Source organism: Ursus americanus, chromosome 9, assembly GCF_024610735.1.
Source record: "Ursus americanus isolate L20-20 chromosome 9, mUrsAme1.1.p, whole genome shotgun sequence".
In the NCBI taxonomy this organism is placed as follows: Eukaryota; Metazoa; Chordata; class Mammalia; order Carnivora; family Ursidae; genus Ursus; species Ursus americanus.
In genome coordinates this window covers 61,403,721-61,416,401 of record NC_142135.1, presented here as the reverse complement: position 1 = coordinate 61,416,401, position 12,681 = coordinate 61,403,721, and positions in this window count along the sequence as shown.

Below are 12,681 nucleotides of genomic sequence, written 5' to 3'. Positions count from 1 at the left end.
CAAAAGTGAGGTTGGCACTATTTAAACTGTTCTAAGGCTCTTCACTCTGATTAGCGAAAGATGTGAATGTCATGTGATGGGATTGAAAAAGATCGTATTAGGAAGCAGAGCTTTTGTTTAGATCTGTTCTGAAGAAGTAGCTGGGCATTTAGTACTTTCCTTAAAATGCTTCAAAAATGCCCAGATAAAAGCCTACTGAAATGCCCTGGGATTTGGGTTTAGAACAGTTTGTTTTCAGGTTTTAGAGCAGTTCTTGCTTCCCACTGCATTACCTCGACCTTAAAAAACGAAGTCCAGGACAAGGCGAAATCTCACGGGACCTATAGGAAAGTTTGCCATCTGCCTTGAAAATGAAAATAGGCACCCGTTATTCAGATTAATATGCAGAACTAAAATAGAAGACTGGATTTATCGAAGGAAGTGCAAAGATCTTTTTTCTATTAGTATAGGAAATGTCTATGTATAAACAGTAGCAAATACACTGATAGATGAAGCATGGGAACAATAAGCCAGATTAAAAGCAAATTCATTTTTCTTTCAGCAAAAAAAAAAAAAAAAGAAAGAAAGAAAACAGCATTAAAAAAAAAAAAAGATGCTCTAAACAAGGAGTATTCAGACAGCAACAATCTCTTAGATCCTATCTCCTAAATATGCACAAAATCAATAGGAGGATGGGAAGTATAGACTGAGGCAAACTCCCCAAAAGACAAAAAGATGGAGAAATAGAAGAACAAAGATAAGAAAATTAGAGAATTAGGCAACATTAACTAAGTCATATTCCAGGCAGTGAGAATTGAAAACATGTGACAAAAGAAATTATCAAAGAAGAAGGAGGAGGAGGAGGAGGGGGTAGGGAGAGGAGGAGGAGAAGATAATAAAAAATATTTCCAACAACAGGTTGAAAAGAACACGCTTTCCTCAACTGAGCAACTAAGTGCGTAGCACAGTGACTAGGGGGAAAAAATGACCACTACCAAGAAATTTCAGAATACTAGGGAAAAAGATATGATTTGGAAAACTTCCAAACATAGTGCAGGGGAGGGGCTGGGGTGTGGGGTGGGATGAGGAGGGCAGCAGAAGTTGTCAACAAGGCTGGGGACCACAATGGCATTTGACTCTTAATTGCACCACTGTTGTCAGAAGATGATGGAATTGTGTCTTCCAAATTCTGAGAGAATTATTTCCAATCTAGGATTTTATGGTCAAACAGTCAAGCGGTGAGATTTTAAAAGATGCAAAATATTGATCTTCATTCATCCTTTCTCAGGAACCTACTGGATGATGCTCAATCTTTTTAGAAAAGATATGGAATTTGGGAAACAAAACCCAACTAGAGAGCCAAGTGAAGTTAATTCCTGACGTGGTGGAGAAGAGAAATCCTAGAATCATGGCAGGGAAGTGGGTCCAGGAAGCAAACTCACCCAGTTAGAGCAAGAACATCCAGGGATCCTGGAAGGATTGTTCTAAGAAACAAAATAGCCACAGTTGCTTATTGTTTATGGACATGTTCTGGGGAGCTTTAGTCACACTAATGGGAGGGAGTTTAGGCATGAATCAGTGGAAGGTACATAAGAAATGAATTAAACAAATAAGAGGCATTGATTGAAGCCAGGGAAATAAAGTTATACAAGGAAATGCTTCCTTCGTTAATGAGTACAGGGTTCAGCCGTGATTATTAGATGACAATATTAATGTCAAATTGAATATTAACCTAACATGGTATATAACTACATTAGGTGAGTAGAGAAAGGGTATATTAGGAAACTGAATCCTCATCTTTCATAGTATAGTCAATAGATATTCATATTGAAAGGGTCAAAAAAACAACAATACATGCTAAAATTTAGGAATATGATGGTAAATAACAGAAGAAAATGAGTTGAACATCTTTCCTCCAGAAAACAGACCAAGGGTGAGGAAGAGACTAGAAGACAATTTTTTTCCATTATAATCTACAAAGTGATTTGACTTTTCAGTAAATAAATAAGAAAACAAAATTTAATATGCAGTGATGCTTAATTGTATCATTCGGATAACATTATTTTTTGAAAAAATTTATTCCTCTAGCTCAAAAAATATACACACAGGAATATTATATTTCCAGGTCCTTTTCTTCTCAGCTTTATTGAGGTATAGTTGGCAGATACAGTTATAAGATATTTAAAATGTACATTGTGATGATTTGATATATGTATATGATTGAAAGGATTCCTGCCATCTAGTTCATTAACTAGAACATTATTTTATCTTAAAAATTAAAAATAATTAAAATTATTTTACCTTAAAAATCAACCATCGGTTAACCTTACATCTCTTTCTGAATCATGAATGCTATGTGGTAGGCAAGCTATAGAATTAGTAATTGATGTGTTCGCCATATAGATTAACCCCGTTTTGGCATGAGATTGTTTTCTCTTCATGCTTGAAATAAAATAATCACTCCCCTACTCCCCTGTAAAACCATACGTGAGGTCGGAAAGTTTAGTCAAATAAAATGTGGCATTGCAAACAATATTACAAACAAATTTGTCCAGCCAGTTTTCCAGTTATGGTGTGAAAAAAGAAAAAAATGACTTTTATTCACTGTGTAAGAAATTAACTCTCTTTCTAACAGAATATATACCTTTCCAGACAGGAGAAAGTCCACAGTGGTCATGAGGTGATCACCTCCCATTACCCGCCTCCAGAAAAGAACTGACTTTGGCCTGCCTTGTGGAGAATGGACAACATGTGGAGGAAGGGAGCTCACTGGTTGTCAAGTTTTATTCAACTCCATGTTATCGTGGGGCATTATTGCCAGGTTTGTTGTAGGGGCTATGTGGTGAGCCTCAATCCGTTCATTTCAATTGAAATAAAGTGTTTTTCCTGTCTACTAAGGACAAAATATTGTGGTGTGTGTATGGCGTGAAAGGACAGTAATGACAGCACACGACGTAAGAGCTGCGTTGGTAGTGCCTCGCGGATTTTTTCCTAAGCTTCCATTCTAGCGCAGGGTCAGATCTCTGAGACGCCATTTCTCATAGCGTGAATACCCTTAGACATGCAAATTATCCAGACCAAGAGAAAGCTTTTTGCCGAGTTTTGCTCAGATCGCCTCTTTGAACCTAAGCAAGCTGCAGGGCCCATGTGGGGAGCAGGCTAGAAGTTGTGTGGCTGAAGGGGGGAGCGGGGGGGGGGGCAGCGGGGAGGGAAGAGGCTCCCTGAGGCAGCATCCCACCGGCTCTCTGGCCTGGTCCCAGGTTGGGAGGAAGAACGTATCTGCTTTTCTTGTATCCTTCTTCTCCAGTTTATTTCCTTCTCCATCTTTCCATCGCTTAACATTCTTGCTCCCAGTCCACGTAACCCTTTGGTCGGGCAGGCAACGTTTTCCTGGTGTCTGGGGCACAATGGATCACGATTTTGCTTGTATTCTGGGGCACAGAGATTCTCTTAGGTAAAAGCCATTTAATACTAGAATCCTTAAACTTGAAAAGAAGAGCTATGATGTTGCCAATGTTAGATCATCCTGCTGGGGATTGAAGGAAAAATCATTATTTGAATATTCATAGGTAATACAAAAATGAATTTCTAATATTTATTATTCCATTTTTTATTTATCACATGATGACATGAAACATGCTTTGTGTCAGATATAGTTATGAGCATTTTTATAAATATTAACTCATTGAATCCTTATACGGACCCTACTGGGTAGGTTCTCTGATTGACATCCTCACTTTACAGATGAAGAAACTGGGGCCCAGAAAGATGAAATAAATTGCCCAAGGTCACACAGCTAGTGAGCAACAGAGTTGGGACTCAAACCCAGATCATCTGTAGTGTTTATTGTCATTTTGCGCTGCAGTGTGGTAACTAATGAATACATGTAAAGAGAGTTTAATTGCTCATTGTAGTTGCTAACTTGATTTCACTTATTTTCTTTATGATGTCCAACATCTGGGCAGCTTAAAGTTTAAAGATTGCTCGGGTGCTGAAAATGTTGTCAGGCAGATAAGGGTCTGGCGGTACAGATAACTTGAAAACCCTCCAGCTACAAACAGCAAGAATTGCTCAATAAATTATAACTAACATCCTTATAAATGCATGGCTGAACTGCTAAGGAAGGCAGTGAAATTGCCTTGGGTCAGAAATGAAGAAGGGACTGACAGACCATCAGAACAGTGAACTGCGGAGCTGACATGGTGTCTGCTGGGGGGGGGTGGGGAGCGGTGAGGTATCACTTTTAATAATACAGGGGCTTGAATTTAATAGTACATGGGAAGAGAGAGTTTGGGCTGGGATCCCCATCATGATAGTGCTACCTCTTGAGTATGAGTGAGGATTCAGGCAAAGGGAACTCTCAAAAGTTGTGGGAAGAATGATAACTTTATACAACCACTTTGGAGAGCAATGTGACAATGTCCCGAGAATTTGAATATGTGCATCCTTATGACAAAGCAATTCCTCTGCTAGGTTTATATGTTGGAGAAGCTCTGGGCCATGGGAAAAATCAGACATGGGTGAGAATTTTATTGCAATGTTGTTTGCATTAGTAAAAACTTGGAACAGGAGAGTGGATAAATGAATTGTGCTATATTCGTTTATTGGAATGCACAGAGCAGTGAAAATCAATGTACTATAGACATGTATCATCAGGGGTAATTCTCAAAAGCTTCACTTTTGTGAAAAAGAAAGACAAGCTGCAGAGTATTTGCAGCATTAAACTAAGAGCTGAAATGTAGAGAATCAGAAAGAATAAAAAAAATTGTAATTCATAACCTCAAGACAGAGACTAAAAACGACTTCTCTCAAAAATGAAAGCCACACCAGCATTGCAGATGTAACTGGCTTCTCTTTGGCCCAGTATCTACCTTGCAGACCAGACCTTCAAAACAGGTCCAGCAGCATAGCAAGAGAGATAGAATGGTGGCTTTATTAAATAGGACATAGTCTCGTATTCTCATTTATTTCACCAAAATTTAAATCAACTCAATCTGTAACTCTGCTTTCTCTCCACATGACATTGTCCCCTCTTTCTGGCCTCACCAAGTGTCTCTCATTTCCTGAATCCACACGTATGCACATGGTGTCAAACTTAATGCAAAGTCACTTAACTTCCTTTTGCTTTTAAACTTGCGTCTTTGGTCCATCATGCTGTTCATCAAATAAAGGCTCCTTTTGTAGGATCTGTTTATAAGAGTGTGTCTGTTTTATAGCAATATTTTTTTCTGTTACAAACAATTAAAGAAACAAAAACACAACAGGAGTTCAAGAGGACCTTGGAGCCAACAAAATTTAATAATTATTGCTATTTCTTTTTCTTTAAGATTTTATTTATGAAAATAACATCTTTATTGAGGTATAATTCACAGACCAAACAATTCACCCATTTAAAGTGTACAGTTGGTCACAGAGCTGTGTAACCATCAGCACAATATTTTTTCGAACATTTTTATCACCCCTAAGAGAAACCCCATACCCACTCCCCATTCCCCACCCTATTTCTGCCCCCTACCTTTTCCTCCCCAACCCTACCTTCCGCCTATTCTGCCTCCTGTCTCTCTCAGCCCTAGGAAACCATGAATCTACTTTTTGTATGTTTTGTTTCTATGGGTTTGCCTATTCTGGAGATTTCATATCAGTAGAAGCATAAAATGTATGGTGTTTTATGATTGATTTCTTTCATGTAGAACAATGTTTTCAAGGTTCATCCATGCTGTAGCTTGTATCAGTACTACAGTCATTTTTATCACCACATCATATTATATGGTATAGTCCTACCACATTTAATCTAGTCTTTTATTAGATAATGGATATTTGAGTATTTGGATTACTTTGGCTTTTTGGCTATTATGAATATTGCTGCTATGAACATTCATGTATACGTTTTTGTGTAGTCATGTGTTTTCATTTCTCTTGAGTACACACCTAAAAGCAGAATTACTGGGTAGTATAATTCAGTATTTAACCTTTTAAGGAACTGCCAGACTGTTTTGCAAATTGGCATTATCTTTTAAGTACACACCAGCAGTGTATGAGGCTTCCAATTTTTACACATCTTGGCCAACACTTATTATCATCTATCTTGATTTTAATATAGTCATGCTCTTAGGTGTAAGTGATATCTGACTGTGGTTTTGATCTGTTTTTCTCAAACAATCATGTTAGTTACCTCTTCATTTGCTTTTTTCCCATTTGTATATCTGCTTTGGAGAAATGTCCATTCAGGTTCTTTGACCATTTTTTAATTGTCATTTATCATTTGTCATTTTTGTCACTGAGTTTGTCATTTTTGAGAAATTCAATGTCATTTTTATTATTGTCTATTTGTCATTTTTATTGAGTTGTAAGAGTTCTTTATATAGTCTAGATACATGTCCCTTATCAGCTATATGACTTGAAAATATCTTCTCCCATTCTGTGGGTTGTCTTTTAAATTTCTAGGTGGTCTATGCATCAAAAAAGTGTTCATTTTTGATAATATACAATTTATCTATTTTTCTTTGTGCTTGTAGTGCCATATCTGAAAAAACATTACTTAATCCAATGTCATCAAGATGAACACCTATGTTTTCTTATAAAATTTTTTTAAAGATTTTATTTATTTGAGAAAGAGAGAGTGCTTGCACCAGAGAGCAAAGTTGGGGGAGGGGCAGAGGGAGAGGGTGAAGACTCCGTTTTGAGCAGAGAGCCAGACCCGGGGCTCAATCCCAGGACCTAGAGATCATGACCTGAGCCTAAGGCAGATGCTTAACAACTGAGCCACCCAGGCGCCCCTTCTTATAAATTTTTTTTAAATGAAATTTTTTTTTTTTATTAGAGAGATAGAGAGAAAGCATGAGTAGAGGGGGAGGGACAAAAGGAGAGGGAGAAAGAATCTTAAGCAGGCTCCATGTCTAGTGCAGAACCTAATGTGGGTCTCATGACCCAAGCTGAAATTGAGACTTGGATGCTTAATGGACTGAGCCACCCAGGCACCCCTTTCTTATGAAGTTTTATAGTTTCAGGTCTAACATTTAAGTCTTTTATCCATTTTGAATTAATTTTTGTGTATAGTATGGTAGGAGTCCAACTTCATTCTTTTGCATGTGCTATCTGGTCATACCAACACTGTTTGATGAAAATACCATTCTTTCCCTTTTGAATTATCTTGACACTCTTGTCTAAAATCAAGTCACCATAAATGTGAGGATTTATTTCTGGGCTCTAAACTTGGTTCCATTGATATATATGTCTGTCCTTACGCTATAGTATCCCACTGTTTTGATTATTGCAGAGTTTCGTAGTTAAGTTTTGAATTCAGAAAGTGTGCACCTTCCCATGTTGTCTTTTTTTTTTAAGACTGTTTTTGTTATTTTAGGTCTCTGACATTTCAACATGAATTTTAGGATCAGCATGCCAATTTTTAAAAAGAAGCCAGTTGGAATTCTGATGGGAATTGTGATGAATCTGTAGATCAAATGGGGAGTATTACTATTTTAACAATATTAAGTCTTCTGGTTTATGAACACAAGATATCTTTTATTTTATTTACGTCATCTTTAATTTCTTCCAACAATGTTTTATAGTTTTCAGAATATAAGCTTTACACCTCTTTTATTAAATATATTTGTTTTATTCTTTTTGATGGTGTTATAATTGTGTTCATTCCCTTTTTGAGTTGTTTATTGAAAATGTATGGAAATACAATTGATTTCTGTATATTGAGCTTCCATATTTCAACTAGCGATGTTTTGAAGTGCATTCCTTAGGATTCTATATATATAAGATTTGTTATCTGCAAATTTGGTTTTACTCCTTGTTTTCTGATTAGGATAACTTTTATTTCATTTTCTTGCATAATTGTGCTGGCTAGAACTTCCAATACAATGCTGAATGGAAGTGGTAAGTTATTATTATTATTATTATTATTATTATTATTATTTATTTTTTTTTAGGCTGTGTTTCTGTCTGATTTTTTACTTTCTTACAACTAGCGGTAAAGTAGTAAAGTAAAAGAGCTGTGTCTTTTCTTCTTAGAAGCAGTAAGAAAGGAGTGAGTTCGAGAAAATCAAACACTGTCCTGTAACTACTGACTGAGAACAACTAAAAGGGAGAAAGAGAATTTGTGACCATTAGCAATATGAAAGAAATAGAGCAGATGGGCTTTCATGCCTCTTCCAGGAACCAAAAAGAGTACGGAAGAGTGGTCTGGGCCTGAAACATGGTCTTGGGAATTAACAGCATGAAAGCTTGTGGAGGTTCCTTATCAAATATAAAGCTTATTCTTTTTAGCATATGTATCAACTTATGTAGGATTATCACACAAGAGTGCATTAATATAATTGGATCTGAAAGCTTTAGCTGGAGGAAAAACTTCATTTTAAAAAACCCTAAAAGGGGTGCCTGAGTGGCTCAGTCATTGAGCATCTGCCTTTGGCTCAGGGCGTGATCCCAGGGTCCTGGGATCAAGCCCCACATCCGGCTCCTCCGCTGGGAGCCTGCTTCTTCCTCTCCCACTCCCCCTGCCTGTGTTCCCTCTCTTGCTGGCTCTCTCTCTCTCTGTTAAATAAATAAATAAAATCTTTAAAAAAATAAAATAAAATAAATTTTAAAAACCCTAAAAAAATACACACTAAACTTCTGTCAGTTGTTTTTATGTAATTCATGCACAAGAAAAATCAAATTCATCAATATCGGGTATTAAATGATCTACATACTTCTTACGACACAAGGGAATAGGATATATTGTTTTAAACTGGGGCAAGGCGGCTTATGTTATGTTAATTTTTCTTTGAGTTTGGTAATGAATATGTGTCATCTAATAAAAACTTAAATATATTAGACTCAACAATAACTTCCAAGTTAGGATATTTTTGTTTTTTTGTTTTTTTAATCTGTATTCCTTCCCTTTTTGTTTTTAATATTGGCATTTGAAATCTGTTAAAATATTAAATTCCGACCAATAAACATATATCACTTAAATCTCTAATTTTTCATAAGTAGCAGAATGGTGAAATGGGAGCTATTTTAGACTAAGAGGTAAGATTAATGAGAAAAAATCAATTTAGTTTTTTTGGCTAGTCATTGCTTACCTTCAATGTGGGGGAAAAGAAGAGGAGGAAATATGGTTTATCTCTGAAATATCTTCCAGTATAATAAAAAACAATACAGTTAATATTTATTGAATACTTACTCCTTGGCAGGTACTGTGCTAAGTGCTTGGCATAGTCTCATGGAGCTCACAACAACCTTATGATACATGTCTGTTAGAATTGCTGATTGTATGTCTGAAGCAGACCAGGCTTAAAATCTACATAGTTGTAATGAGCACTGGGTTTTATATGCAAATAATGAATCACTGAACACTACATCAAAAACTAATGATGCGCTGTGTGGTGACTAACATAACATAATAATAATAAAAAAACCCTACATAGTTGGTATGTACCAGAACCAGGATTCAAATCCATGCAAGTCTGTTCTGTGTTCTTTTATGAGATGGTGGGTCAGACGTGGCCACAGAGGCAGACGCAGGAGAGGCTCAGGAAAACAAAGCTGATTATACTCACAAGTCCTCAAGACTGGAAGCAGGCACACCACACAGGGCCACATGGGGATGCCTCAGGGTGGTGAGGAGGCAGAAAGGAAGAGCAAAGGGAAAACTGAGGCTAGAACATTTATTGAGGTTTCCAAGAAGTCAAGGCAGGGCAGGGTGAACGGTTTAGGATTGACTAGTTTAAATAATTTCCTTGGGCTCTGAGTTATACGGATGGTCCTTAGTTACCTGGTAGCTGGCCTTTGGATGATTAAGGCAGAGGAATATTGCCTCCTGAGCTGGGGGAGTGGGGAGGGGTGGGGGGACGGGGTGGAGAGGGTGGGGGGGAGTGGGGAGGTGGGTCTGCGCCAGATTGAGAAAGTCAGGCTCTGGATTGGTTAGTTTGCATTTCAAAGGCATGCTCCCACTGAGTGGCATAGCTCTTCGTTATCTGGAAATGAATGGGCTAGCCCAGAGTTGGGCAGTCTCTCCCCAGCCTGCCAGGTTTTTAAGATGACAAAAATACCATAACATAAAGAAAATTTAAAAAATATAAACAATGCAAAGGCTAAGTCCAAGCCCATATTTTTAAACATTCTCCAATATGGCCTCTTTATTCTAAAACAGGTAGTGAGGAATTACCAAAAAACTTATATTACAATGTTCAAACACATACTTCTTCCTATTGTTGAAAAATATGAGTTGATCAGTTGCATTACATCAAAAGACATTTTCTTAAAGAAATTTATTTATTTATTTTTCATTTGAGACAGAGAGTGTGAGAGAGCAAGCACCAGTGGGGGGAGGGGCAGAGGGGGAGGTGGAAGCAGACTCCCTGCTGATGACAGAGTCCAATTCCATTGAGGCTCCATCCCAAGACCCTGAGATCATGACCTGAGCCTAAGGTCAGGTGCCCCAGACATTAATGAATATTCTTCCAGATAGAAATAGCTTTGAAAATGAAAACGTTACAAAAACAAGAGATAACTGAGATGTTAATGGGTATTCAAAGCATTCAACTGTAATTGAAACTGGTCCTGAGAAATAAAATGAAAGAGCACACGCTTCGGAATAAGATAGACTTAGATTTGTATTTTGACTTTTCCATCAACTAGTCTGTGTTATCAAACAGCTTTTGGCCTTGGTTTCCTCATATGTAAAGTGTAGAGTGATAATGACAGGAGGTGATCACGGTCACACAGTCATCAGTAAGTAGTGACCCATAGTACAACCTCAGATTTGACACCAAAGCCACTTTACCTTTGAGAAATATGTACTCTGAAGGAAACAAAAAAATGTCAAAAGATACTTAAACCTATACATAATAATCAACAACAACAACAAACCAAAAAACCTCCAAAACTTATAGATAATAACTCGAAAACTAAACAAATACAAAGAGAGACCATTTACTCTGGGGAGAGATAGGACACATATCAGAAAAATTCAGCCTTGCATATTTCATTTTGTAAGGTGCCAGTCTACTACTATCTAACTGTAATTTTTTATTGGAGGGAGACGATTTTGAAGTGAAATGTCAGTGAAATGTAGGTTTGACATATATCTTTGTTGCCTGTTTGAATTCTGAACTATTCTTATTGTCATTGCTTCATTAAGACTGCAAGTTTTTGCTATAATGCCATTTTATTAAAGACAATGAAATGAAAAGGAGAAAAATGTTTTTCTTTTGATAATATTTTTTCGAGCAAAACAGATTACATGAGTCAGTATATGCTGAGAGTAAGGAATAACCATCCCAAGGTATATGAAATCTTGGGTTCTCTAGCAGTGATTTGATAATAAAATATGTCTAGGGATATGACTGTCAATGGCAAGCATTTACAGACAAAGAGATCTTAAAATACATTTTAGAAACAGATGTAGCAGAAAACATTTGTCATTATCAATTCTAGTCAATTGGTTTTTATCGACCACTGGCAATTGTTTCAGGCCTAGACTGGAAGATGAACAACATGCTTTAAGAAAAAAAAAAGTAAAAGACAAAAGTAAGAGGCAAAAGGGGCAAATTGAAGAGGAGAGGCTAAAGAAATACATAAAGGCAAGTCAATGCTGCTATCTTACTGAAACACTAAATTGAAGTACTTATAAATACTTAGAAGAATATCCTCTTGAACAAAATCAATTAGATATTATGCATGTAAAAAAGGGGATTTAAACATAAGAGATTGAGGACCTGGTTATTAGATATGCTTCATGGTTATCTAATGAACTACCAGCATTTTAGTTTTTTATTTATTAAATATTTTATTTATTTATTTATTTATTTATTTATTTATTTATTTGGGGGGCGGAGAGGGAGAGAGGGAAATAGAGAATCCACAAGTAGACTCCCACTGAGCACAGAGCCTGACTTGGGGCTCCATCCCAGGACCCTGAGATCATGACCTGAGCTGAAATCAAGAGTCTGACACTTAAGTGAGCTACCCAGACACCCCTATTCTTTCTTTTTAAAATTCATTTATTCTTCCATTTATTCATCTATTCATTCATTCAATTTTTGGTTTCCTAATCCACCCAGGCAAAATTAGTAGGTTTAGCTGCTGTTCCTCGTGACCACATCATAAATCTTTTGTGTTAGATATCTAGTAAGTCAGTGTGATTCTGTCTGTGGAAGTTTAGCATATCCTTCGACATCACAAAATTCTCTCTCAGGACCAAAACCATCTGAGGACTGGAGGGACGGTATTATCCATAGGAAATGGGTCAACAGTTGCTTTGGAAGGACAGTGTTTTTGCAGAAAGCTGTCATCCTTTTTTTTTTTTTTTTAATTTAAATTCACTCTAGGCTGTGGTGGGTCTGTAACTGCAGCAATGTGAGTTCACTCCTTGGTGAGTCACAGATAAACCAGGTGGAATTGTCGCACAAAGTAAAGTTTATTCGCAGCAAGTAAGGAGATCACAGGGAATAACTTCCATAGCTGTAACTCCCTGAGCAAGGATGAATAGGCTTCTTTCATTTAGGGTTAGGATGAATACTTCAGAAGGGGAGCCTTAGGATCGTATGTAGAGGTGGGCATAAGGCCATGGGTGCGCCTTAAGGAAACATGCCTATGCATACATTCTGTTACGTAAATGAGGCTTGTGCTCTCCTCCTTCGGCAGGGATTTTAATATTAGATGAGGTAAAGGTAATTGTCGGTCATTCTAGAGGTCGCTTCATGGTCC